Raw genomic sequence first — 23,331 nt, forward strand, 5'->3', positions numbered from 1 at the left:
ACATAGACAAAGACAGAGTGAGACAGAGACAGACACATGCACACACAGAGCTTTTTGCTTTTAAAACCATTGTTTTGAATCTGAACTGAAGTGCCTTAGTGCTCAATCATAATTGGAAGTCAATATAAACAAGGTTTTTTACCTGAAGGCTGAAACCAACCTTTTGGAGATTTTAAGTATGGCATTATTGTGCTGTTCTGCAAAGGGAAGAGCTGATATCACTTAAACATGGGAGCTAAGTCATAAAAACCAAATGGACTAAGAAGTTGAGATGCTATTCCTTATGCATTGGGACACTGACTACTATAAGAGTTATTTTGTGGTTCTCAGCTATCTCACATGACATAAGACAAGTATGGCTGTGAGAGCTGAGATGAAACAGCGTGTGTGTGTGTGTCTGTGTGTGTGTGTGTGTGTGTGTGTGTGTGTGTGTGTGCATGGAGGATCTGTTTCCTAATCCCAACAACATGAAAACATTTTAGGTTACTAGCTGTGGGACTCTGGACAAGTCATTTATCCCTGTTGCCTCCAAAATAATAAATAATAATGATAACATTCTAAGAAGTCTTACAATTTTGCTTTTTTCTGTCTTTAATTAAATACATATATGTGTATATGTGTGTGTGTGTGTGTATGTGTGTATAATATATCAAAAGGTGGTAGGCTCAGTAGTTACAGAGACAGTAGATGAGACAGACAGGACAATGCTGTGGAAGGAATCCCTGATTTAAAATTGGAAGATGTGCGTTTAAATCTCAGTATTGCCAATTACTAGTTGTGTGGCTTAGATTGTCACTTTAACTCTCTTTGCTTCAGTTTCTCAATTGTAAAATGAGAGAATTGGACTGGATGATCTCTAAAGTCCTCCTAGCTCAACACTAATGATGCCATCATCCTATGTAGGTTCTGGTCTAGATGCTCTCCAAGGTCTATTCTCTTCTTGAGCCTTCTTGAAAAGTTAATATTTACTTATTTGTTTGTATAGATTTACTCATTTATTCATTCATTCATTCATTCATTCATTCATTCATTTATTTTTATTTCTCAATTCATGAATACTTATTTTCTCCTTCATCTATTTACCTTCCCCTGTTACAAAAAGGAAAATGCCAACAACAATAATCTTCTAATAAATATAAATAATCAAGGAAAGCATACATCCTGTTATTGTTTTGATGAAGATGGTTAAAAAAATATAATATCCCTACAACAAACCTATATCCAAATTTATTCTTCAAGCCAAATGTGGCTGTAACAAAATAGAATGAAATTCAGCCCCTGAACGATGCATGGCTTTGTGTACCAAACTACCAAAAGAAGCTTCCTAGAATGAAGGAAAGCACCTGTTTTCCTGATCTTGATTTTCCTGGGTCCCATCCAATGGACCCCGTTGGCTGATGAGGGCTATCCTAAGTCCATTATTCTATGATTCGATGACCTTATCCTGTTTGGAATGTGTCATAGCTTTCTTTACCATCTTGCAAGACACTTGAAAAGCTTTTCTTAATACATTTTAATCCTTTTGGAGAGGTCGGGTCTTTTTGTCAGATATTACAGAAATATCTGTATGTGTGTGTATTTTTTAGACTTATATATAAAATATATTTACATATATGCATATGTGAAACAGATTAGCAATATAACACACACATGTAATGCAAGTATATATGAGATGTATATAATATATAACATGCATAGAATAAAACATATGCTAGATATTAGCATATTCTGCTAAAAAGCCTTGACATTGAATCTAATTGAAGAGGTTAGTGCTGGTGTGTTCCTAAGTGTTACCTGTCATTTGGAATATGACAGTACTGTAACTGCAAGGCCTTGGGGACATCAGCACATTGGCACTGCCATCTGACTACCTCCGAAACTGCCAGGCAGCCTTTCTCCCTCCTTCGACCCTGAGATAATTAACATCGCCCCGGAGGCATCTGCCTTTGCTTTTATACACTAGTTGTTTAATAAGATGTTTGCTGCGGTGCTTGTCTCTGATTTAACGATGTGCCTTTAGGGAGGAAGGTCCTTCAGTGCCAGCTGGATTTGGCTGGCATGGGGAATACCTACCTCTGTGTGCAGTTGTTCGGGGCACTTTAGAGAAAATTAACATATACCCGACGCGTTATCGGCTTAATCTCATGTTTTGATTTCGATAAATGCTTTTTACAGTCAGGCAAATGACATGTTTGAAATATAGGCAGTTGCTCTGACAGGTGAGTTATGTAGCATGGAGAGAGGCAAATGATAAAAGGGAGGCAAAAAATAAAAGGCAGCTAAAAAAAAGCTGCTGGGCAGACTTGATGGGATTTTAGTTGCTGGCTTCCCAGGGGCAAATCCAAGAGTGAAAACATCTTGGTTCTATTGGTCTTGGAAAAGTACACGGATTTATCATTAACACTGCATGGGAAGTGGTTTTGTAAAATCATTTTGTAATGCTGAATTACTCCGTGCAAATGAGCTCAGGGAAAGGTAAAGGAATGTTAAAGGCAGGAATGTTAAGCTTCTGTGGAAAGAAATATGAAATTGGAGGTCTGGGGGAGGGAGGGAGGGAAGGAAGACTAGAAAAGACTTTAAAATGTTTTGATGTGTTGCTTTGTATCGTTAGCACATTTGTCTCGTTCTGCTTTCACCAAGAAATCAAAAATGAATTAAAAAGAAGTTAATATGATTTTTTAGACAGTTAAAAATTATGTGTGCCTGCTTTTGCAATGGCATAAAATGCTAGAGAGTAAGCCAAATGAGAAAAATGTTTTGGCTCATCAGGGAAGATGCAAATACCTTTAAAGGTCGTTACCAAGTTATTATTCCATGAAAACCTGTAATTTCCCATAAAGACAAGTGTTAGGGAAATCCATATGTTGAGAGATCTGCTCATATTTGAGATCGTTTGGTATTTTCTGATTCATCTGAGCAGGAATTCTGTTTCCCAATATTTATTGAGTGCCTGTAATATGCCTTCACAGAACAAACATGCAACAGATCCCCACTGGCTCAGAATTTTCCAATACACGTGTCGGACATATATGCCGCCACTGATAGAAATGTCACAAATTGCAATTAATCATCTCTACCTATGGGACTATCAGCTCCATGAGCTGCTGTGGAAGATTTATAGGAAGCACAAGTCATTGTTTCTGCCCTTAAGAGTTTATGCCTTATTTCGGAAGAAAAAAAAATTAAGCTTGATATGTAAAGTGCTTTATAAAATTGTATTTTATTTTATTCTGAACTTAAGAAACAAAACAAGCATTTAAGTAGCATAGGAGAATAGGAAAAAAAACCAAAAAGATGATTGTTCCTGGAACTACAAATTTACTGTGTACAACATGCTAATCCTTTTAAATATATAATAAAGTTATCGTGTAACTTTTTTTCTTGTTTTCTTCCTGCCCTCCCCTGCCCTACAGATGGCAAACATTAGAAACAAATGTATATGTATATGCAAAGTCATTCTGTATATACTTGTATTTATCAGTTCTTTCTCTGATGCATATATCTTCTTTCTAAAATCCTTTGTAATCAATTTGGGTATTTATGATTGTCAAAATCACTTAGTTGCTCAAAATTGTTCTTAAAATATTATCATTCTTATATATAACATTCTTGCTTCAGCTCATTTTGCTCTTCATTATGTCACGCAAGTTTTTTTCTAAGATGATCAAGCTCATCATTTCTTGTACAGTAGTGTTCCATCCCAATCCTATACCACAGCTTGTTCAGCAGTTCCTTAATTGATGGCCATCCCCATCATTTCCAGTTCTTTGTCACCATAAAGAGAACTTCTATAAGTACTTTAAAACATACAGGTTCTTTTTTCCCCCTTAATCATCTTTGGAAACAGATCTAGGAGTGGTATCGCTAGGTCAAAGGTTATAGACAGTTTAATAACTCTTTGGGCATACTTCCAAATTTCTCTCCAAAATGGTTGGAACAGTTCACAATTCCAACATTGAATTAGTGTCCCAATTTTTTCACATCCTCTCCAACATTTGTCACTTTCCACTTCAATTGTTTTAGCTGCTCTCATATGTATAAAGCAATATCTTAAAAGTTGTAATTTGTATTTCTCTAATCAATAATAAGTTAGAGAATTTCTTCACATAATTATAAATCGTTTTGATTTTTTAATAGGATAAATTGCCTGTTCATATCTTTTGACCATTTATCAATTGATGAATGACTTGCATTCCTATGGATTTGACAATATTTTTTATATAGTTGAGATATGGATTCTCTATATGAGAAATACCCCCCAAGAAAATTTTCTGCATTTTTCTGATCTTAGCTACATTTTTTTTTTATTTGTATAACTCCTTTTTAATTTAGTTTGATCAAAATTATTCACTTTGCACTTCATGCTACTTCTATATCTCTTATTTATTCATAAATTATTTACATATCCATAAATCTAATAGCTAATATGTTTCATGTTCTTCAAATGTTCTCATAAAATCTCTCTTGATACCTAGTTAATGTATGCATTTTGACTTTCTCTTAGTAAATAGTATAAGATATTGGTCTGTGACCAATTTCTGCCAGACTGCTTTCCAGCTTTCCCAACAGTTTTTTTTTTTACCCCAAGTAATGAATTATTAGCACCAAAACATGTCTTTGCAATGTCAAACACAAGATTACTGCAGTCATTTGTTGTAGTAAATTGTATATACACTGTTTTACTAATTTACCTCTCTATTTCTTATTCAGTATAAGATAGTTTTGATAATTACTGCCCTATAATGTAGAGTGTATGTGTGTGTGTGTGTGTGTGTGTATACACACACATATGTACAATCACGTGTATTGTAGTTTGTAAAATTTAAATCACTGGGTAAGTACTAGTTAGTATAAGACATGAAACAATTAACAAATAGGCCAGTCTTCTCTCTCTCACTGTCATTGGGAGGAGAGGGGTGGAATTCCTTGTGTGATAGAAAGAGTAGTAGATTTGTAAGAAGGAGACTTGGATTAAATCCCAGTTTCGCCATTTCCTTGTGACTTTGGCCAAATCATTTAATCTCTCTGGGCCTCAGTTTCTCCATCTGCTAAATAAAGAGGTTGGATTACACAACTTCTAAGCTCTTTTCAATTCTAGATTCTCTCACTTAATAAATCCACAAATATCTAATAGGTGCCTGCTTTTGTGCTATCCACTGTGCTAGGTACTGGGTGGGGGAACAATACAAAGAATAAAATAACCCCTATTCTCAATGAACTTAAATTCTAATTTGATGATGATGGTGTAGAGAAATAACTGTTTATAAAAATATACAAACTGAAAACATAAATTAACAAATATATACAAAGTAATTGGAAAAAAACATAATGGGAAAAAAGAATTATAATCAAAATCTTAATTTTTGGGGGGGAATGTAGTCTCTAATTTTTGCCTTTTAAGTTTTTACTATTCTTACGAACCATAATATAGAAACTGTAAATAAAATTTCTAGATAATTTGGGGGGAAAGGAAATATCACTCAATTATCTTAAACCAGAAGGAAACTTTTCACTTCAAATGATTACCATAGTTCATCTTTATATATTACTTTGTATTTTGACTCACCAATGGCAGCTGAAAATAGCTTGCCAAAAGTATATTCTTTTGATTTTCCAAGTCTGGTGCTGATTAGAAGTCTATTTTTTCCAGACATTACCTGACATAATAATGTTAGCATGATTTCATTGTTTTAAGAAAATCCTGGATGAGGATATTCTTAATCATTGCAGGTTGGCATCTTCTACAGGAATTGGCAAACTCAGCCTGTTTTTGTATAGCTCATAAGCTAAGGATGACTTTTCTATTTTAAATTAAGTTTTATGTTCTTTATATTATATACAAAAACAAACTGGGAGCCAAAGCCATAAGTTTGCAATGTTCCTCTACCCCAATCTTAGAGAATGATCTAGAACATTGAGTAACTCCTCTAGGTCTTTCTGGCTGAGGCCATTGCAATTTTTGTTTTTGTTTTTAACAAATTGGAACATTCTGCCTTTGCAATATTTGATATATCATTAGAAAATTCCTTGGAACTAATATTTTACCTCTAATGGAGTGCTCCTCATCTCCCCATAATGCTTGTAGGCATGATGCTTAAAAAACAACACAACAATTTTGTCCGGTCTAAGACCTCTTCAGGTCCCCATCCATATTTTCTTTCCCCTCCTCTCAACTATCCTCTGTTCAGGTCTTTATTATGCATATCCAAAAAATAAAAACCCCAAAAAACCAAAAACCTGCTGGATTTTGCTATGTTCTGGTCAGCAAAATATCTCATTGCCTCATTTGGCAGAATGTTTTCCTTTCGATCACCATTTGCAATAAGTAGTTCAAGGCTTATTATTTTCATTTTGCAGATTTAAAAAAAACAACTGGCTTAGAGTCAGGGAACTAATAATAATAACTAGCATTTATATAGTGCTTGAAGGTTTGCAAAATGCTTTATATTTTTGACTTTTAAAGCCCTTTGTGATATGGCCCCTTGTTACTTTTACAATCTTCTTTCAGCTTAGTCTGAGACTCAGTGATACTGGCCTTCTTAGTGTTCTTCACCCAGGACATTATATCTCCCTACTCCCAGAATTGTCATTAGCTGTCCCCCATCCTCGTTTCATATTTTACTGGTAGAAGTAGAAGTCCTATTTCCTGCCAGAACTCTTTTCTGCCTTAATCTTAGTGCCCTCTACCTCCCAATTTATCTTGTGTGTATCATCTTTCTACAAGAGGGACATATATGTTGATTCCCCCATGGGAGAGAGAGATCTTTGAAAGCAAGGATTGATTTTTTATTATTATTATTATTTTTGCCTTTCTTTGTATCCCCAGCACTTAACACAGTACTTGGCACAGAGTAAGTGCTTAATAAATAGTAGTTGACTGACTGACACATATTCACATGATCCTCACAATGAGGTGGGTACTCCCCCATTTTATAGATGTGGAAACCAAGACTGATGGGATTAAGTGATTTGCTTAGACTTTTACAACTAGTTAGTTTTGAAGATCTGAATCATCTCTCCCTGATTCAAAGTCTGGCAGTCCATCCATCGCATCCCCACCTCATTGCTGATCTAAAATGTGAACTCAGTAAATTCTGAACTTGTGTCTTGACTAGAACCTTTTTTTTTCTGTTGTATGGTGCTGCTTCTTGTGAGAAATGAGAGTGATATTGAATGAGAAAACCAACACAGGGAACTGTGTCAGATGACATGAGTACTCAAGAGAAAACCCTTGTAATGAATTGAAAATGAGACTGAAGAGGAAGGGAGAACATTTTTGCTTAACTAATAACAACAACAACAACAATAATAAAATCTTTTGAGATATAGAGTTGATATAAAGTGAATACATTTAAAATCAAAGTTTAAATCCCAGATCCTAGTTTGGCATTTTACTAGTTTAGCATTTCTATGGAATTATGAGTTAACTGAGTGAGATTGGTTCCCTTTTTCCATCACCCAGCTGATCTTTTCTTCTTTGGACTAAACTTTTCTATCTTCTTAAATTCAAATTATTCCACCAAAAATATGGTTTTGAATTTTGTTTCCTCTTCCCCAATCTTAGTGATTTTACATCTTATATGTGCCTCTTTTACACTGGGAAATCAACTTCATGTTCTACATATGATCTAATCAGACCGGGATATTGTTGAACATCATCATTCTGTGCACTATATTTCTGTTAATCCAGTTTGAGTCGAATAAGCTTTTGGGGCTTCCCTGTTGATTCATATTGAATTTGAAAAATACTTTTTCCAGTCTTCTGTCCCATTACCCCCATCTTTCCATCTCCCCCTATCTAAATATCCAGTCAGATTCATCCTATCTACTCTTTATTGATTTCTTTTTTGAACCCTAACACAAAACTTTCAATTCAGCCACCATTCAATCTCCCTTTATTGGAGTGAAGGAGCTTTCTACTTTGTGGAGATCTCTTTGGGGGCTGATCATGACATTGGGCACTTTAGCCATCCCTCTCAGAGTCATATCAACCACAAACCTGACAAACTTACTGCTTCCCTCTTCATCTAAATCACTGATATAAAAAACTGAAAAAGAACTAGGTCAAGAACAGAGTCCTGGGAGGCACCACTGGGGAGCTCTCTCCAGGTTGACATTGAAAGATTAACTGCCATTCTTAGACTTACAGATTGCTAGGTCTGAAAGATACCTCAGAGATCTTAGACTCTCATGATCATAGATTTGGAGCTGGAGCCTCAGAGGCTACCTTGTCCATCCACCTAATTTTTCCGATGAGAAATTTGAGGTTCAGAAAGGTGGAGGGCAACACAGCTAGTTAGCAACAGAATTGTGATTCAAAACCAGGTCCCCTGGCTCCCAGATCACTGCCATTTTTGCTAATCACATTGGTTCCAAATGTATACTAAGCAGGGCTGACTAAGGTAGATCATAATGCAAAAATTAGAAGACTACCAAGACTTTGTAGGGGAGAATAGTAATGGAAATTATTTCATCTAAACTAGACTATTCATTCCCATTCTTTCCTTTGCTCTAATTTGAGCATTGATGGCTTCATGTCTCATGGTAGAACCTTCCTAATCATTCTCCATGACCCTCGGCTACATCATAATCCAGTCATATTAATTTCTGTGAAAGATGCATCATTATGTAATAGCTCTCTATAAAAATCTTTAGCAGTTTTTCATTGTCCTTAATTCAACATTTAAATCTCTATAATCTAGCCCCAACCTATCTATCCAGCTTTATTTCATTTCTTCTCAACATTAACTGTTGTCTCTAAAGAAAACAAGTGGGGCAGTTGAGTGGTGCAGTGAATAGAGCACCAGCCCTGAAGTCAGGAGAACCTGAATTCAAATGTGACCTCAGACACTTAACAATTCCTGGCTGTGTGGCCCTGGACTTAAGATGGATGATTTGAGTCAAAATTAATGAAAGGAAATAGATAAGGGCTACATAAAATTGGTAAGAAGCAACCTGCATCATTTGAGGAAGTCCAATCATCCATCCAAGTAGATGAGACTCCAGATCCATTTGAATATAATATGCACATAATAGACTCTTAAATATTTTCTAGTTTGATTGTATGATTGCTACCAGTTGGATGATACAAATAACAATCATTAAAATTTCTCAGAGGAGACAGAAATAATTTCAGTATGCAGTCATCAATGAAGGTTTCACAGAGGAGGGTTATGAACCAGTTCTTGAAGGAAGATTTTCTATCCATGTGGATAGAAAAGCATGAATAAAATATTCTAGAGTCAGAAAAACTCAATGTACTTCTGGGGAAGGGCACTGAATTGCTTGTTTTCTTTTCTTTTTCTTTTTTCTTTCTTTTCTTTTCTTTTTTTTCCTGAGGCAATTGGGATTAAGTGACTTGCCCAGGGTCACACAGCTAGGAAGGGTTAAGTGTCTGAGACCACATTTGAACTCAGGTCCTCCTGACTTCAAGACTGGTGCTCTATCCACTGCGCCACCTAGCTGCCCCTTTGTTTTGTTTTTAATGACAGTCCTTACACTAAAGTTGCTTACAATTTATGGCCTCAAGACTTCTTCTCTATTAGGGTGGTTGGACTATTATTCAGATATTTATTCAAAATTATTCAAATTAAAAAATTGTTCAAAAATTTTTTTCTTGTTAAGATTATCTTTGTTTCTATCATTCTTCCCCAGGTAGATGGCAATATCCTTAGAAAAGGAGCCATGTCTTATGTTTCTTCATATCCCTCATAGAGTGAATTGTGGGGCATTTCCATGAATGCTTTGAGGAATTATGAATTTTACCCTTAATGTAAGGAGGTTTGGTATAGAAAGATTTCTTGTTTGAGTGAGAGTTGGACAAGTGTTCTCTGCAGATACTTCCAACTCTGAGATTCTGTGATTCTAGTTCTATACACATAGCAAACATCAACTAAATAATTATCTATTTGATTTTGATTCTGTATGTATTTACTCACTTTGCAGTCAAATGGAGTTAGACAGATTGTACTTGTTCAAAGAAGGACTCTGTCTCTTGAATGTGTTAGCAAACCCTATAATGATGGGACTGGCTGGTTTACAAACCTCCCTAATATGATGACAATGGCCATGGAGGCATATAATAACCAATTTGGTAGAGGAATCTTGCTTTTCTACAGATTCTGTATTTGTTTCTTTTCCCCTTGTTTAGTATTTTCCAGTCCTGTTTGACTCTGTAATCCCATTTAAGATTTTTTTTTGGTAGAGATACTGGAGTGGTTTGCCATTTCCTTACAGATGAAAAAACTGAGGCAGGAAAGATTAACTGGCTTGTCTAGGGTCATACAGATAGGAAGTGTCTGATGCTGGATTTGAACTCAGGAAGATGCCTTCCTAAATTGGAGCCCAGGACTCTATCTAACTGTGCCAACTAGCTATCCCTACTAAATTCTCAATGCCTTGAGGGCAAAGTTCTCATCTTCTTAATCTTTGTCTCTCAGAAAGACCCTCTCAACACATCATCTATAGACAAATTACAATTGCATGTTTTTTTTTTTTTTACAAAGTCCTGTTTGATACACAATATGCCAATATAAACCATAATAATATTTTCATGGCAAAAGTCTCTTTTTCCATCTACATTATTGGTTAATGAGATATTAGCAAATGGGAGAATTAGTGGGTCTTGAGTTGAATCTCAAAATAAAGTAGGGGTTCTATGAGGTGAGAGTACATTCTGGGCATGAAGAATAGCCGTCAGAAAATGTGAAGAGGAGTGGAATATCAAATATAAAGAAAAAACAGGAGGCTGATTTGAAAGGACACAGAATTGGGACAGAGCTTAATATAAAATAATCTGGAAGGCTAAGTTGGAGGTAGATTGTGAAGGTCTTTAAAGGCCAAAGCACTTCTTATTTTGTTTTGGCAGCAACACAGAGTCATTGAAGCTCCTAGAACCGAGAATGACATGATTAGATTTGTAGACTTGAGTTTAGGAATATTACTTTAGCTATTATGTGGAAGATGGATTGTAGACAGGAAAGACTGGAAGCAGAGAAACTAATTAGCCACTTATAATATAATTCATAACATTTGGCAGATTTAGCAGCTTTTTGCAGTCACTCTTTTGCCCCATTTCCTTGTCTTTCTGTTCCTACCACCTTCTATAAACCCCATGACATCAAAGTATGACAGACTCTTCCAGGTCAAAGAAATGTCAAAGGTGAGCTATTGAAAACCAAGCCTTAAAAATAATCCCTTTTGTACCACAGCAAAGTGGACATTCAGCTTTTACTCAGAGAGCTCCTTCCCTTTCTTCTCTATGTAGCTCTTTTTACTGGGATATAACTCTAATTGTTTAAGTTTTCATTGTAAATTTGCCTTTTTGAAGCATGTACCCATTGTTCTAAACCTCTCAGAGCTAAGCAACCCAACTTTTTCTATACATGGCAGATTTCAAGTGCATGGCTACGGCAACTTTATTTCCCTTCCGTCATCTCTTCTCCAGCTTAGTCAGCCCCAGTTGCTTTAAATGATCTGAATGTGACATGACCTTGAAGCTTGACATGATCCTCTGGGTGCTTGCTACAATCTTACCCGTGTTCTTCCTAAAATTTGGCACTCAAAACTCAACTCTGTATTTCAAATGGGATCTCTCAGGATAGGGGATAAAAATCCTATTACTTCCCCAGTTCTGGAAGTGATGCCTTTCAATGAAGCCTTCTATGCTGTCATTAATTGTATTATTAAATCCAATAACCACTGTGGAAGAACTGCAAACAATTAACCACAAATAAGTGACTATGTACGGTTCTTATCAAGAATACAAATGTCCCTTTTCACTTAAGCAAATGCTCCCTCAAGTTATTCCATGAACAGGAATAAAATTAAGCTTCATTATATCAGCCTGGAGAAAATGAGAAGACAAATCAACAAAGCTCATGTGGCAGCAGATCCTTTAAATCTGCAGAGCTTGATGAGTCCATTATGTAAATTGGGAATTAGGAGCTGAAAGGAACATAATAGTGGTCATTTTGTAAGAAGTGTCTCACTTGTCAACAGTTTATATCAGGTGTGCTGTTGACAGATGACACAAAGGTGGAAAGGAGAGCTAACCAGCTGAATTATCCAACTACCTTTCCAGCTTTATTATGCATTTCTCTGCTCCAGGACCTCTCCATTTAGCCAAAAGAGGTTCTTTACTGTTTAGTTCCAATTTACATGTGACACCTATTTACCTCCTCTGACCTTTAAACTGACTGTCTCATTTGCCAAGAACGGCTGCTTTCATCATCTGTGCTTCTTAAAATCCCAGGCTTCTTCAAGACTCATCCTAAGTTTTCTGCATTAAGCTTTTCCTGATTCTCAGAGCTGTTCATGCACTTTTCAAACTTCCCTGAATTACTTAGTGTCTCTCTCTCTCTCTCTCTCTCTCTCTCTCTCTCTCTCTCTCTCTCTCTCTCTCTCTCTCTCTCTCTCTCTGTGTGTGTGTTTGGTATATATTTATATGAGATATTATAAGCCCTTTGAGCACAGGTATAATATGTGATTTTTGATTTATTGATTTTATGTCTCAAAAGTTCTTAACAAACTAAAAATGTTTAGTCAAATTGAGTAATATAAAATTTTAAGTCACAGCTTTCAGTTGTGTTTAAGCCAAAAAGTAAGGGCGATTGCAGATAGGTAACAGCCAGCCCTTCTTAAAAACAAACAAAACAATCTGGGGATTTCAGTGGATCCCAAGCTCAGTAGGAATCAACAGGAACTAAAATGAAATATAGGAACTAAAAGATCATATAATCACATATAAATAAAAATTCATCTACTCTCACACTGTGTTTATTAACTTCCAGAGAAGAAAGTATTCACTGACCCCATGTAACTACTCAATCTAGTGGGAAAAGACTATTCATAAAAAAAGAAATTGATTCAAAAATAAGGAAGATCAGAAATCTCTCTAATTTTTGAGTCAACTACATTTTTAATTCTGAGCTCCCTCAGTATATAATCTTTTATGCCTTTTCTTTTCTTTGTACATAGCAGCAGCTTAATACCTGTTTATTGGTTCTGTGACATATTTTAAAATATTTCAAATGTTCTCCTCTCAAATTCCTTCAACATATCCTTGAAATCGGTTTACAATTCCCTTAAACTTTTGGTTCTCTTTCTTTGGATGGGTTTCTCATGGGAATAATACCATCCTGCTGAGAACATTCTAGAACCCAGCCATCTCGTCCAACTTTGTGTCACCAGCAGATTAGATCTGCTTGTCTTTGTGTGCTTTCATCCAACTAAGACTATTGAGCAGAAAATGGGTAATATGGAATATGGGCAATGGACAAGCATGGATGATTTTTGAGCTATATTTCAGGAAGGTTGATTTAATAGTTAAGAGTAGACTAGATTGTAAAAGGAAAGATAAGGGCTTTTTTTTCCTCTACTATACATTATGAACATATTCAATACAACAATGGGAATTAATCATCTCAAAAGAGACATATTTAGTTGCAAATTGTAAAACACTCTGTGAATGCTATTATTTTTTGTTCTTATTGTAGTATTTCAGTAATATAGATATAAGGAAGCATGACCTTTTTATCTGTTAAAAAAAAAGTCATTAGATTGCAAGCTATCCCTAGCACTTTGGACAGTGTCTTAGTACTTAACAAATGTTTCTTGATGGACCAGTTGATTGAGTAAAAGTATATAATTTTGCAGTAAAACATTTCTGGATAGACCAACCTTTCAGTAACTCTAAAACATTAACCTTCAACCTTTTGCCTGATCAATGGTGTGGGATTCATGGACTAGAGACACAAGAAAATAAGCAACTAAGTAGAAGAGGGATTTTTTTTCTTCTTAGTCTTGCCATTTTTTTTTTTTTGTTAAATAATCATATTATTTAGAAAACTCCCAAATTAATTAATTTTAATTTTCCATATATAGAAAATATGAACGATTCAGGTTAGATTGTTCTTTTTTAACACTAAGTAAAATGGAGTACCTTGTCACAAACTTAACTATTTGAACTTTGCTTCCCTAAAGAAGAGCTTTTCTTCCTCCCACCGATGGGCTGACCCATGCCATTTTCACAGCTTCTGATGCCATCTGTTTCAGCTTGTCCTCAGCTATGATTTAGAATGAAGGTTTAATTACTTCTTTAATGACTTTCTGTCATTCAGTCTTAATATTAAATGCTCTCAAACAGCTTGTTGTTTCTTTTGGCATAAGCTATCTCCTTTGGAGTTCCCAATATTTCTTAGATCTTTTCCCCTTTCTCCTTTTTGAGTGGATACGATTCAATTTTTAAGACATCCTCCCTCATCTCCCATTCCCATCCCAGCTTTTGCAAATCCACTTAATCAGGGCTACTCTTTTAAGAGAATGATTCCACTTGGCTTTTTAAAAGAAAGAATTTTCAGAGCAAGAATTTATTAAGAAACTCCTATGTGTCAAAAGTATTCTAAGTGCTGGGGATATAGAAAAAGGAATGTCAGATTAATTTTCTTTTTTTTTAAAATAGTATTTATTTACCAGATATATGCATAGGTAATTTTACAACATTGACAATTGTCAAACATTTTGTTCTGATTTTTCCCCTCCTTTCCCCCCCCCACCAAGACGGCAGGTTGACCAATACATGTTAAATATGTTAAAGTATAAGTTAAATACAATAAATGTATAAATGTCCAAACAGTTGTTTTGCTGTACAAAAATAATCAGACTTTGAAATAGTGTACAATTAGCCTGTGAAGGAAATAAAAAATGCAGGCAGACAAAAATAGAGGGATTGGAAATTCTATGTAGTGCTTCATAGTCAACTCTCAGAGTTCTTTTGCTGGGTATAGCTGGTTCAGTTGTCAGATTAATTTTTATGGAGTTCACAGTTTAATAGATGAGATAACATTAAAACAACTATGTCCAAGCAACATTGGAGAAAAATCTCAGAATGGATCACTCAAGTTAAGGAGGTCTGGATAAGGCTTCTTACAAAAGATGGGATTTTATTTGGAATTTGAAGGAAGCATAGAAAACTGGAGGCAGAGATGAGTGAGGTGAGGAGAGGAGGAGAACCATTGAAAATATCTGGGATCCAGATATAGAATGTTTTGTTCCAGGAACTGCCTGGAAGCCAGTACTATTAAGATAATACAATATGTGATTGGAGATTAAGATTAAAAAAATTTAGAAATGTAAAAGGGAAGCAGATTATAAGGAACTTTATTTTGTATATTTTAAAGAAGAGACTGCATTATTTAAGACCTTCCTTCAACTTTTTTATATTTTGAAAATACCCAATAAGACACAACACATTTGTTTAACCCATGTTTTGCTTTGATAGCAAACATCTCACTCCTAGAGCAGCCATATGGCTTTCAATAAGACCTTTCATTGTAGCACAAGAATATTGGCAATGATTTGCAATTCCCCGTCTGGTAGTTCTTGAATATCATTTATATTTATTAAATTAATCATTTGGTATAAATAGTTGACCATGGGTGAGGAGCAGCTCTATTCTTAACTTAAATACGGGGATTTTGAGAGAGTTACTGATGCACCTCCTGCCTCATAAAGAACCCCTAAACATTTATATTTACTCATAAGTCTGCTGAGAAATGAATTACTTGTAAATTTCTTTGTAGAATAAAAGCAAAAATTGCTGTTGAATTTTTAGATGTTAAATATAGTAGCTTTTTCATGCTACTTTTTTTAATGGATAGATGTCATGCTTTATAAAAAACAAATAATTGGATACCAGCTTGCTCTGTCTTCAGTTTTCTTTGTGCTCAAGCATGTTGACTGCTTGCCATTATGCTTCTAATTTTACATTTTCAAAATAGATTAAGCAGATGGAAACATTTCAGGGTGCTTTACCTTCAGAATGGTATACTTGGGGGAAGGAGCTATATCATTGCATAAAGTTTATATCCATAATCTTATTCTTTTGATGCCCCTTGATCAGCTCGGGCTTTCTCTATTCTCCCCCAAATACTGATTAATAGTTTAAAGTCATTTGAATTTATTTAGTTTTAATGTTAGTAACTAAAATTCTCCTCTAATATTTCATTATGATACACTGAAAACCCTGGGTTCTGGAAGGTTATACTAATAGAGATCTGAGAGATTCTACCAAATTGGAAAGTCCTTAGGGGTAAGTAGTGATTTCCTATTTGCACTCAGGTGTCACTCCCAAATTTGGGGGATGTTCATCAGGATTGCCATCAGAATGATAAATGTTTGACCTTCAACAAGTCCTCAGTGCAATTAAGTTAATTGTTAAGGAATTAAGATATTTGTTGCAGGGAAATTATAAGATCACAGGACTGATATGAGAGAGTTAAATGAGATAATATATGTAAATAGTTTTGCCAATTTTAAAGCACTACTTAAATTCATTGTTGTTGTTATTTTGTAGGGGAAAGGACTTCTAGCTTAATTTCCTCATTTAACACATGTCAGTACTGAAGCTTAGAGAGGTAACTTCACTTGTTCAAGATCTTAGTTTATAATTTATACATTATATTATTATAGCTAATTTTATATAGCTCTTACTATTTGCCAGTCAGTGTGGTAAGTGCTTTACAATGATCTCATTTGATCTTTACAATAATCTTAGGAGGTAGGGCTATTAATCCCTTTTTACAGATGAGGAAACTGAGGCAAACAGGAGCAAAGTGATTTTCCTAGGTTCACATAGCAAGAAAGTGGATTTGAACAGAGGTCTTCCTGACTCCAGTTGTGCTACCTTATTCCCTTTATAAGATAGACACACAATTGGCAGTACTTGGATTTCAAGTGAGGTCTTTTTAATCCAGCTCCAATCTTTTTGCTAGACAATGTCATCTTGTCATTCCAGGGAAAGGCAGTGGAAGGCCATTTTATGAATAACCTGAGTGGTCAGAGACATTAAATCTATACCATATGAAGATTAAATGGAGGCAGTCATGGTGATTAGCTTAGAAAAATCTTGCTTAGTTCTTTCCGAAGGGTTCTTAAGCAAGAGAAGAATTGGACTCATCCATTTGGCTCTAGAGGGACATGAGTAAGAACAATGGGTAGCAATATACAGAGATCATTTTAAATCATCCTATAAGAAAAATCTGCCAATTAATTAGGACTTTCCACAAGTGGAATAGGGCACTTCTAGAAATGAGAGTCCACATTGTTGGAGTTTTTCAAACAAAGGCTTGAAGATATCTTTTTTGTTGTTATTTTATGTAGAATCTTCTTCAGGTATGTTTTAGATCAGAATTTCTAGAGCACTTTCCAAATTTGACAGAATCATAGTTGTTTAGCTCTTTCCCCATCTGCTCCCTAGTAGAAAATAAACTTCTTAAGGCCAGGTACTACTCTTTCCCCCATTTTAAAAAGTAGACCCAGTTCCAAACATATGCTAACCATATAGCAAATGCTTGTTGAATTGAAACACTTCTTTGTGAGCACCATGTATTTGTTCTGTTCCTCAAGTCCCCCAGTATAGAAAGGGCCTTGAGGTAGGCAATGACCACCATTCTAACATTCCCTCATGCGGGAATAGAGAACATCCCCCACAAGCAGAGGGGTAACTGTGGGCCTCCTATTAGACTTTATTTTCCCCAAATGTTTTTTTTTCCTCCCTGAAAGACTCCATATTTTTTCTGGCAGCTCCATTTTCTGCCACAGCTGCCTAGAATATATTATTGCTGACATTTTGTATACAATAACTTGAAGGTGTACAGGGCTTGATCTGCAGTCACTTTTTATACCAATGCTTTATTTTCTAGGTTTAATCTCTGGAATACGTTCTTTCTAACAAACCTTGGATTACACTGTACTTCATTTGGCCTTTCTTCAAGCCACTTCAAAACTATCCACTCTCATTAGTACTCTTAACATCCCTGTGGCTTGGGTAAGTAGGAGAATCTCCATTGTACTTGCCAGGCAAAAGCAAGTGATATTCAAAGGCTACTATTACTTGCGTTGGGATTGGAAATGTCCATTGTACAGTTAAAATTGTGTTAGATTTTTTTAGTGGAGGGGTTGGGTTTTAATATAGCATTGGAAAAATCGGTGGGCTTTTCTGGGATCCGGTTTTTTTTTTTCTTTTTTTTTCTGTAAAGTAAGGTGTTACTTGGTGACATCCAAGATTCAACCTGGAATTTACAATAATGTTTACAGGTAGAAACATTTTCTTACTCTGCTTTTTTTGAAACTTAATGACTTTCCAGGTACTAAAGAATGCTTGGTTTCATTAAGTTAATAGGGTCCTAGCATCCTCGGGTTATAGTGTGTTCTCCATGTTGGTTTTGTATTCTAGTTCCTTCCTCCTAAATGTGGTTCAGGGGGGAGGGAGGGAGAGAAGAAGGGAGGAAGACTATTTGAAAAGCTCCATCATTTGTGGGCACGCTCCTTTCTTGCTTCTTGACTTGCTTGTTAATCTGATTCTCATTTTTGGAGACTTTGATATTAAGGACATGAGTCTGGAGCTGCCATCAAGATTGATTTTGCTAACACTCTGTAGAGGCAATGTGGAGGCTTGAGTTTGAATCATAGGACCACAGCTTCTGAAGAACTTGAAGGTCTTCAAGTCTAATTGTAGATGAATAGATGAGGAAACCAAGGACAATTTAAGGCCAAATGGGAAGGAAGTAGCAGAGCTGAAATTAGAATTTAGGCTCTCCTCTCCAGAGTCAATGTTCTAATACAGAAAGACTTTCTCACAATTGCTGATTACTTGACTTAACCAAGTCACATATCTTCCTAATTGCCCCTTTATAAAATCTGTAAAATGTTAATAACAAAAGGTGTTATAACTAAACGAGGACAAGTTTGTAGAATGCTTTGTCAACTTTAAAGCACTTGACTAAATAATAACTCTCATTAGTAATGATTTAGGGAACATCCTTTATCCCTCTGATAAATAAGTTTCATATACATCAAAACATAGACCGTGAATTAAGGTGGAATCAAAATGGGCAAAACTTGCCAAAGTTAATGCAATTTTTTGATAATGTTATTACTTTATACCTTTTGATTACAATGAATCAAAATCTACTTAGAACCTCTCAACATTAGAAATATTTTTTTTATTATTTCTATGCGTGTGCTTGTATTTAAAACACATTAAAAACTTACATATAAATCCATATACACATATATAGCAATAACCCATTTTGTCTACTGTATATATACAGGAAAGCCTATATAGATATAGAAAGGCAGTGGTGCTATACAAGACTCAGATAAGGTATCTTAAGTCAAATGCTGTATTTGAAGTAAAGAAAGACCTGACTTTAAATCCTACTTCTGGCTTCTATTGGTTATTTGACCAAAAAGTAATCACTTTTTGTCTTTGTTGCATCATCTGTAAAATGGGGATGATAATACCTGTTCATAGACTTATTTAGTGATTCAATAAGCATTTACTTACTAAGAAGCTAGATAAAATAGTGAACAGAGTTCTAGATTTGAAGTCTGGAAGGCACAAGTTAGAATTTTTCATCAAATACTTTTTATCTATGTGGCCAAGTACAAATCACATGACCTCTGCCTCCCATAGTGTTTTAATCTATAAAAAAGGGACAATAATGTCTAACTCAAGTATTTGTTATAAGGAACAAAAGAGATATTTGTAAAGTGCCTTATAAATTAGAAAGCATTATATGCATTCTAGTTATGATGTTGATGATAATCATTAAGGACAATTTTTTTTAAATCCCTTGAGGACATTACTGGGAGAAGGGAGGGATTGTGACCCAAATAATACATAGATTAGTAAATAAAAAATGATAGTGAATTCTCATAACCAGAGGAGGGTGTCAGAAAAGGCCTAATATAGAAGGTGCCATGTGAACAGAGCCTGTGGGAAAGCTTAAGATTCCAATCCCCTCATTTTATACATGGGGAAACAGTCCCAAAGTGGTTCATGATTAGTTCTAAGTGAATTAAATAGTAAGATGAAACTCATTTTCACCTGCTTGCCAGAATGACATATTGTCCGTGTGAACAAGATAACATACTTTCAAAAGGGACTCTTTCCTGGGGTGTTGTTTTTTGAGGGGAGATAAAATGAAGCCAATTTTTGTTTTGTTTTTTAACCTTATCTAATCATCTGCTCTTTTATGAAATTCAGAACTCTGCAACTTCCATGCATAGATAGGCTCTCGGTAGAATCCAAGACAACCCATCCCCTTTGAATGTTTTGGCAAAGTTGTGTGGGCCCAAGGAGAAAGTTAACTGACAAAATATCTACAGATTAAAGAACTGGGAAAAGCCTGGCATTTTAGGAATGGACAATACCAATCCACACATCTGATATCCGCTGTTCCTATATTCACAACTGGCAAATGCCTAGTTTTAAATAACACATTTGTGTGTGACCTTTGAAGAAAATTACCAATGTCTCTGTTTAGAGCACGGATTTTGCCAAGCTTTCCTCACTAAATGGAGTCTATTACTCCCATATCATTGCCATGTTGTCAGAGAGTGGCACTTCATTAAGATAATGTGACCTTTAGAATAGTCTTCCAACCTTTTACTAGGTCTTTGGTAGCATGAATTTGTACTTTAATTCCTAGAGCTTTTTGATAAGTTGGAAAAAAAAGTAATTGAAGGCTACAGTTGTTATTTCTCTTCAACTATACATTGTGAGACAGGCTTTTTTAAAATTTCGAAAATGGCAAAAATATCAGGTCAAAGTTAATGTATTTGTCCAAACCATGAATTATCTTTGTGCCCAGCTTGAAAAGGTTTTGCCAGCATTAAAGTCAAATAGGAAAGTTTGCTCTTTTGAAGGTGGAAAGGAAATAGGGAAAGAAATGATTACAAAGAATGAAACCTATTCCTTTTATGCTAAAATGATTGTAATATTTAAATGATGTCAAGAGAGTGTTAATTTTGGCATCAGAGAATATTCAAAGTCTGGTTCTCCTATTTTATTGTATGACTGCATATAAGTGTCTGAAACTCTTGGAGCCTCAGTTTCTTCATCTGTAAACTGAGATGACCTGTGAGGTACCTTCTAGCCCTATATTTATGAATCTATATGATTCTAGGCTACTTTTGTAAGGAAGCTAAAAGAGATCTTAAAGACTTTAATATTAGTTTATTTATCAGGGAGAATGCATTTACAAATAAATTTGCTGTGTGAGAAAATCTGGGCATATCCAACATATTGTAAACTCTTACAAAGTAATGTCAGAAAACCAAAGGATCACAGATGTTGGGCTAGAAATGAGAGAGTGCTAATAACTGAATAGGGAAGTGGGGATTGCTTAGGAGTTCATTATTCAAAGTCAAGTCTTTCATTTAAACAACTCCAATTTTAGTCTCAGCCCCTGTTGCCACATAACATTTCCTTTTTACATATGAAGAAGAGCAGTTCTGGTGACTTTTAGTCATATTTTCTTATGAAATCTTCCTTTTACCATGTGTGATCTGAGATAAATGGATTCTCTTCTTTGAAGCCTCAGTTTCCTCACTGGTTAAATGAAGGGATCTTATTAAATGACTATCTCTCTGAGGAGCTGGGATCTTATTAGCTCATAGTGCTACTAGGGTTATCACTGCCTTCCAGATTGCAGCACTCTGGTTCAAAGCTCTGCTCTCCCCACTCTCCTGCTTCTGAGCTCCCAGTCACCTGGTGTTAAGTGACCAAGTCACTGATACACTAGAAGGGAGCGTAGGGGTGGAGTATTAAATGCTAGCTTTCCATTTTCTCTAGTCCAGTGCATTGAACATAGTAAGTGCTTAATAAATGTTCTCTCAGTTCTAAGATTGGATGCAAGGCTGAAAGAGTTGTAGATTTTGAAGGTTCCTCCCAGCCTTATTAGGTTCTTCCCAGCCCTATTAGTCTACAATTATTTGACTCAATAATTCCAGTGAAATGTGTGAAATTAACTGAGGACACTTTGTGATGGTATTGTCAGATACTGCTCCATCCCTTTGAAGTATTATGAAGGCAAAACTTGGCTGGTGATTTCAACAGACCACCTTGTTTCTGACCTGAGATAATTGGGGCTAGTTGAATATTTGAAGAGAGAGATCACAGAAGAAGAAAAAAAAAAGAAAAGAAAAAGGAGGAGATGTTCCACTGTTCTCAGTTATGTTTAGCATTGACTGCCTTTTTGTCCTGGCTGCTTTCAGACAGGGTAGGTGTGACTTGAAACACTGTTCCTTCCTTTTCCTATGGGCAAGATCTTTTAAAAATAACTGCCGGTTCCATACAGCTTTCTTCTTCAATCTCACATCCATTAGAAAGAACAGAAAAGGAGGGGATAAATTCCAAAGTTTGCAGAAGTTGAATGATACATATGGCTTTTTGTGTATTATCTTCTTTGCAGAATTGCCTGGAGGTGTTCACCTCAGCCTTTAATTTATGTACCAAATGATGCTGTCCATTCAAAATTCCAAGGTTCTCATCCACAGAAGCCATTCAGTAAATGTTGATTAAGCCTTTATTATGTGTCAAGTACTGTGCTAAATTCTAGAAAGGGAAAAAAAAATTCCCGTCTTCAAGAAGCCTGGATTCTATTAAGGATAACTTTATGTAAATCCTCAGGTTATACACATATCTATACATAACACAGTGTATTATACATACATATATAAATATAGGTGTATATATATGCATATGTATACCTACATACACATGAATATATTTGTGTGTATAGACACATATATATTAAGGAGAGTATTCTAGCAATGAGGAACAGATTAGTACAAAGCTGTGGAGTAAGAAGGTGGAGCATCATATACAAGTGACAGCAAAAATCCAAGTGTTATTGGCTTATAAAGTATGTGGAAGAGAATAAAATATATGAATACTAGAAATAGAGGAAGTAGCTTTGTTATAAGGGACTTTAAAAATTGAGTGGGAATTTTTTAAAAATTGTATCATGGAAATGATAGGGACCCACTGGAGGTTATTAAGTGGTAACAGTGGCATTTTTAGACCTGTACTTCAGGAAAATCATTGTCAGCTGAGTGGAGGAAGGACTGGAATGATGAGTGACTTGAGGCAGAGATAGTAACCAGATTCTCCCCTCTAACTCAGAATAAAATAGAAAAGAATAGTGCTTTTCACAGACTCAAATTAAATAGCATCTCAGTGGAACTTCTTACAGCTCAGATGGACCCAATAAAACTGGACAACTCCCTGTAGCTTCCTGACTTCCTTCCCTCCACTTAGCCTGTTGACAATTTATAACCCCTGCACCATCTGGGGAACAGGCTGTTGGCCGCCAAGTAGACTCATTAACATTCCCCTCTAGGAACTCTTGCTGCTTAATTAGCCTGTCTGTAGGATCCAGGAGGCGGAAGCCTTAGGTGGCTGAGTACCAAGTCCTGGGTTCCCTTGTCTTCTGAAGTCAAGGTCATCCAGGATGCTGCCAAGGCCTGATATGAAACAGGATT

At 35.6% G+C, this 23,331-nt stretch overlaps 1 protein-coding gene across 6 annotated transcripts in view; it reads left to right on the forward strand.

The window, feature by feature from the left end:
* Positions 1–23,331, forward strand: part of NAALADL2 (N-acetylated alpha-linked acidic dipeptidase like 2) — a 1,407,963-nt gene that overhangs the window by 644,503 nt on the left and 740,129 nt on the right. For 3 of the 6 annotated variants that reach the window (XM_074298220.1, XM_074298223.1, XM_074298222.1), the window contains one exon: positions 17,703–17,827. The exons of the other annotated variants lie outside the window; for them this stretch is intronic. The gene's annotated coding sequence lies outside the window, so the exon portion shown is untranslated. The remainder of the gene's footprint in view (positions 1–17,702; positions 17,828–23,331) is intronic. 6 annotated transcript variants of the gene reach the window in all.

Source organism: Sminthopsis crassicaudata, chromosome 3 (assembly GCF_048593235.1).
Source record: "Sminthopsis crassicaudata isolate SCR6 chromosome 3, ASM4859323v1, whole genome shotgun sequence".
NCBI lineage: Eukaryota > Metazoa > Chordata > Mammalia > Dasyuromorphia > Dasyuridae > Sminthopsis > Sminthopsis crassicaudata.